Source organism: Sinocyclocheilus rhinocerous, unplaced genomic scaffold (genome assembly GCF_001515625.1).
Source record: "Sinocyclocheilus rhinocerous isolate Xijiao unplaced genomic scaffold, SAMN03320098_v1.1 scaffold1325, whole genome shotgun sequence".
Taxonomy (NCBI): Eukaryota; Metazoa; Chordata; class Actinopteri; order Cypriniformes; family Cyprinidae; genus Sinocyclocheilus; species Sinocyclocheilus rhinocerous.
In genome coordinates, this window is record NW_015659004.1 from 979,493 (window position 1) to 985,979 (window position 6,487).

Here is a 6,487-nt window from a genome sequence, read left to right on the forward strand (position 1 = left end):
CTTAGACATGAAAAATTTAGATGCAAACCAAGGGATTTGGAGGATTTGGATTGATCTGAAAGAGAGAAATACTGCCATCTACTGGATATCAGATGTCTTATAGAAGTCACTGGAAAACATGTATTGTAAAACATGATGTATTCAACTCATGGACCCAGTAATTAAGTGTTCCTTTTGTGGCCATAATAAGCCTTCTAAGGCTGTGTGAGCATTGCACTTCTGCCTGAGATGATAAGGATGATGGGTTGGAGGAGAATTTAACATCAATATTTTATATAACCAAGTACACGCAACTTGAAAAAGGTCTGATGACCTATTAAATGAGTTTGGAATAAAGTGATTCATGGTCATTATGAGGGGGTAAAGTGACAGATGACAACCACGTTTTACCTTCTGTCATTGGAGACTTAGCGGCTTTCGAGAGATGTGAGATTTAATTGCCTTTTACGGCTTGTACGGTCCGTTGACTTCCTCTTTCTTTTCCTGTCAGTCTCTCTCCCTATTTAGTTCTCGCTTCATGGTGACCTAATCCAAGGACTATGCCAGGTAATTCTGTAATTTCATTTTTAGTTATTCTTCTTAAGAAAACACTGAAAACTCCCTCCGTCATTTTCTGCTGGTCACTCAATACCAAAATGACTATATCTAATTACAGTAACTAAGCTTTTAATGGAGTCTTATATATTTCACAACTGTGGTATTTTCTTACCTTATTTATTTATTTATCCTGTAAAAATCTTATCCACAGAGACTTACAACTTCCCTTACTTCCCCTTGAACAACATTTGTGTCTTGAAAAACAATCTCCTTTTTTTGTTTTCAAATTACTGGCAGAACAAGCAGGGTTACAGTGGACATTTCACAGTGCTCTGCTTATGTCACCAAAAAGTACAGTAAAAAAATAATATTGCTATTCAAATTACTAGTAACCAATGGGACAGAAACCTATGGGTCATTCCTGGTATTCGGTACCTTTTGTGTCCCCAGTAAAGACCACAATCCTATTGCCTTAAAATGCCAAACGATATAAATTTTAAACCTGTTTTAGTCATACATAACACCATTTGTACTTTAAGCATATTAAAGTTGATTTGTTTGTTTTTTACATTTTCATAAATACAACAAATACTGTTATAGATTCAAATTTCAAGTTTAAGAAGTAGTATATTTAAACTTGATGAGTAATGTTTAACATATTATTTCTTATTTAACCCAGCTCAGACCAAAGTGATGTCAACAACAACAACAACATCATCATAATTTAGTCTCAATGAAAATTTATTGGAGTATAAAAATGCATTACTTTAAAAAGGAAACTTTTGAATATTTAGTCTTTCTTTTCATAGACTTTGTTTCATAAATTCACATGGTTAAGCAGCAGTTTGACTAAAATGATTAATACGGTCCCTAAACGTTCTCACTAAACTGTTGACTGAGGTAAATCCACTGCCATGTGTATATTAGGTTGTCATTCTGAGGAATCTATTAACACTCGCTCACCCTCTCATTCATTTGTAATTAGACGTCAGTGTGATAAACCAATCTCATTCCACCAGTTCTAGCCCCACTTTATATGCATCCAAATTACACCCGGGTTTAATATATTATTTAATAGAGCTGTCCAGAGCAGTTCAAATACATCACATTGTCAAATGAGCAAGGGGGGCTTGTCCATTGTTAATGTGGCTCATAATCAGAGAGGAGAGGTAGTGTAGGTGTCTGTTTTTTAGTGGAATCATTTTAAGCTCTTTATCAATTATTCATTTCCAGGAACGATTGTAGCAAGCAACTGTGGATAAATTGCCATATATATATACAATACAATATATTATCAGGAGGTTTAACATAATGAATCCAAAAGGAGTGTAAACCATATTTTACAGGAATAGTTCTCTCAAAAATGAATATTTCTTCACCCTCAGATCAGTTTGTTTCTTCATCAAAACAGGGCTGAAGAAATGTAACATTACATCACTTGCTCACCATGTTTGTAAATAGTTTTAAACAGCTGATGATTTTATCAGCTGTTTGGGATCTCATTCTGATGGCACCCATTCACTGAAAAGGATCCATTAGTGAGTAAATGATGTAATGACAAATTTATCCTAATCCGTTTTGTTGAATAAACAGATTAATTTACATCTTGGATGGTCTGAGGGTGAGTACATTTTCAGCAAATGTTCAGTTTTGGGTGAACTATTCATACAAATGTTATTACTGATTACATTTATACAGTTAGAATATTATTAGTGTTGATTGTATGTGTTATTTCAGAAAGAATCCTTCTAAATCACACATATACAATATACAATGTCAGTTTGATTAGATAAAATATCAAACAAACTGGCATTTGCAAACAAAAGAGAGCTTTTCTGGAGCGTTTGCTTATACTATCTTTATTTAGCAAAATATAAAGTCATACCTATTTTAATGCAGCAAGATTCAGGCATTATAAGTGTGCCTTCAGTGTCTTCTGAGGGACACAGTAACTTCCTACTTCCTTATCACTGACGCTAATGAATAAAAGATATGAATTTTCAAAAAAATATTCACTGAACACAGTGAATAATATGTGCTGAGTTCCATTAAATCTGACATAGTCTGTAATGTTATGTTTCCAACAAAGCAAATCTGTGGATAATGAAACCTCAGTAGAATTTCTTCAGATTGGACAATAGCTTGCAGTAGATGTAAGGAGGAAGAATGGCTTATTCCTTTGTGAAAGGGAAGCACATTTATAATTTATTATTACTTGAATAGACTGAGAGGAAACTGGGTAGAAACAACTGCGACATGTGGATGTTCATAGATAATTGTACTTATGCACTTTGGTGCTTTTATTGCAGTAATAAACATTCACCAGGACTAAAGCATTTAAAGTATTCGTCATCTTACGATCTCACGAGTGTATTGCAAACTAATTTTTCAACTTAACCACTGGGCAAAATATACCTCTTTCACCAAATGAAGTGATACTGCAGCAAACTGCAAAATTCATCTTGCAAAAATACAACTAAAAATAGAAATAATCCCTGGATTTACTACAGAGCACAGTTTTCCTACCGGAAAAGAGTTGTTAAAAGTAAGAGCTTATATCCTGCATGTAAGTAACACACATTTGTTTGTCAATCAAGGTGGGTTTTTTTTTTTGCATGCATTCACACTGTTTTTATACTGCACTAATGCAATTTTGTATTCTCTAACCCACAGCCAGCCATATACCTTACACCTTCACAGAAATCTTTTGCCCTTTTATGATTTGTAATTATTTAGCATGTGTGGGTCATGTTTCGCCTGGACTGAATGCAATCAGTAAAACCTGAAATTACCACAGCTAAATATCAAAACAGCTAAACGTTGGGCATACACTGAAAAACCTTTGGTGTAGAAATATTTTTCACTTAGTAAAATTTTTAAAATTCACAAACAATTACAGAACAAAATTTTTTTTGAATAAATAAATAAAAACTTCCTTATACTGAACTACCAAGTTTCTGAAAATTTCTGAAAATTATTTACTCTCAGGCCATGCAAGATGTAGATAAGTTTGTTTCTCCAAATCCGATCAATGAGAAAATGAATCAGAAAACAGGATTATAAATGTGATGTGAATATTAATAAAAACACAGATGTTTATTTCTGAAGTTTCACTGATGATGCTGGTTGGATTGTGATGAAGAGCGGCCCGTTATCGTTCAACCCTCGACCATCCAGCAAGAGATTCATCATCTCTCAGATGAGAGAAATACACTGCAATGAAACCGCTGATGAGAATGAAACCGAGCTCAGATGAGATCTGAACCTCATGAAGAATCACGAGAACACCTCAAACACACATGAACAGAGCCCAGATTAGAAACACCGAGACGCTGCTTTATAGGCTGGCCATTTCTATAACACCAAAAAGTAGGACAGGATTCATGAAGCTAGGATAAAAACTGTCACGGTGCGTGCGGGGAGATGAAGCGAGGACTCAATTGCAGGAGAAATGGTTATTTATTTTAATAATAAAAATGAAACAAAAACAAACTCAAACCACCCCGAGGGGGAAAAACAGACAGGCAGGCTAGGAACTGCACTACATGCAGACATAACACACACACAATGAGAAATGACGGATCAGCACAGGATTACAGACACCAGGAGAATAAATAGGAAACCAAACGAGGAGGCTAACGAGGGAGACACAGGTGGAGCAACTAAAACAATAACGAGGTAACAAGATGGGAGGGGCAAGACAATAGACAGGAGAGAGCACATGGCAACAGACAAACACAACACAAGCCATGTGCTCCCAGAACACAGTCATCTGGTGGCCCTCCTGGGCACACCCGCTGAAGACTGTGACAGAAAAACCTTTGGTGTAGAAATATTTTTCACTTAGTAAAATTTTTAAAATTCACAAACAATTACAGAACAAAAAAAATTTTGAATAAATAAATAAAAACTTTCTTATACTGAACTACCAAGTTTCTGAAAATTTCTGAAAATTATTTACTCTCAGGCCATGCAAGATGTAGATAAGTTTGTTTCGTCATCTGATCGGATTTGGAGAAATGTAGCATTACTGTAGCACCCTTACTCACCAATGGATCCTCTGCAGTAAATGGGTGCCGTCAGAATGAAAGTCCAAACAGCTGGAAAAAAAAAACACAATAATTCACAAGAAATCCACACAACAAAAAGTCCATCAATTAACAGTTTGTAAAGTGAAAAGCTGCATGTTTGTAGGAAACAAATCTATCATTAAAACGTTTTATGTTCAAACCGTTGCTGACTTTTCAACAAATTTTCATTGTTGGGTGAACTGTTCTTTTAATCCGGTAAGTTAATTTACCACATACTGTTGTTTCCAGCCGAAATACAAGTCCATAATCCATAATAATGCTTCCTCCAGTGGAAAAGTCCATCCCCTGTTGTCCTCTCAACATATTTGTTTAGAACGGTTTTCATTTGTAAACGGTGCTTCATCTGTGTATATTTCTCTCCTGATTCAGACAAGACAACTTTTTCTCTTGAGAAAGCAATATTATGGATAGAGTACTCTTATTTTAGCCAGAAACATTGATTTAAAGTTAAAATATCTGAAGGATTGATTTGTTTATTGCAAACATGCAGCTTTTCGCTTCACAAGACATTAATTAATTGACTAGAGTCATCTGAACTCTCATTCTATCAGCAAATTTTCATTATTGGGTGAACTATTCTTTTAATTGAAACACATATAAGGGAAATGTCAAGGAAGGGTAATGTGTTGCTTTTGCCAACAGGGAAAAGGTAAATGGTGCATTTATTTTCTTCCCTCAGTGTTATCAGGACTTAAAAATTAGATTTGAATTTAAGAGAAAGATGTAGATTTTGTTGAGGGCAGAGAGCCCAGATTCATCTGACAAGATTAGGGAAATATCCCTTTGATGATGGATTGAGTTGAGAGGAGTTTGTGTATTTAATGATTATTTAATGGTGATGAGTGTGAGATCACAGTGGGACTCTGTAATGTTTCTCTTGTTTTTCAGGTCCTCAGCTAATAAGGGCAAAATGGGTATTGTGAATCACATCTATGCCTTGAGGCGGCTAGAAGAACCACCAGTAAATATTCAGGGACATAAATTTGCAAAGCCCTGTCCAAACACACCACTGACTCACACATTTGAGAGTGAGTGCTGTTACTTCTCTGATTCCGCTCACAATTATCGACAAGTCAAGGTGTCCAAAAATTACAGTTATTTAAAATATATAGCCTAACTTTTGCCATATATGATAGGACAACTTACAGTTCACAGATTAAAGGAACAGTTCACCCAAAAATTTAAATTAGCTGAAAAGCCAAAAAAAAAAAAAAAAACATTGACTCAACGGTTTGTAGAAGAGCAATTTGAGAAATGTGTAAAACTGGTTTCAGTGATTATTGTGATGTTTGTATCAGCTGTTAGGACTCTGATTATGACGGCACCCATTCACTGCAGAGGATGGTGAGCAATTGATGTAATACTAATTTCTCCAAATCTGTTCTGATGAAGAAATAAACTAATCTACATCTTGGATGGCCTGAGAGTGAGTACATTTTGAGCAAAGTTTCCTTTTTGGATGAAGTATTCCTTTAACAGGTTGCATTTTATTTTATTATTATTATTATTATTATTTTAAATAGTAGAATTACTAACATATTTAAAGCATATGACATTAAATGTCTTGGAAAGGACTACCTTTTGAGGCTTATTTTGGACCTTGACAATTCCTGCAGGTCACTATATGGTTTTGTGAAATGGAAGAATCCAGTGCAGCAAAAACATTCTTCAAAACATCTAATTTTGTGTTCGACAAAAAGTCTATACGGATTTGGGGTGAACGTGATTTGACCAAGTACAATATGTTCCTGGATCAACATCCTTGTTGATCCTGGAACATCATTCCAATCAACTAATCAGAATTGAGAGATAACTTTTCAGGAAATGTCAGTTTTAGACTTACAATCAGGATTAGGTGC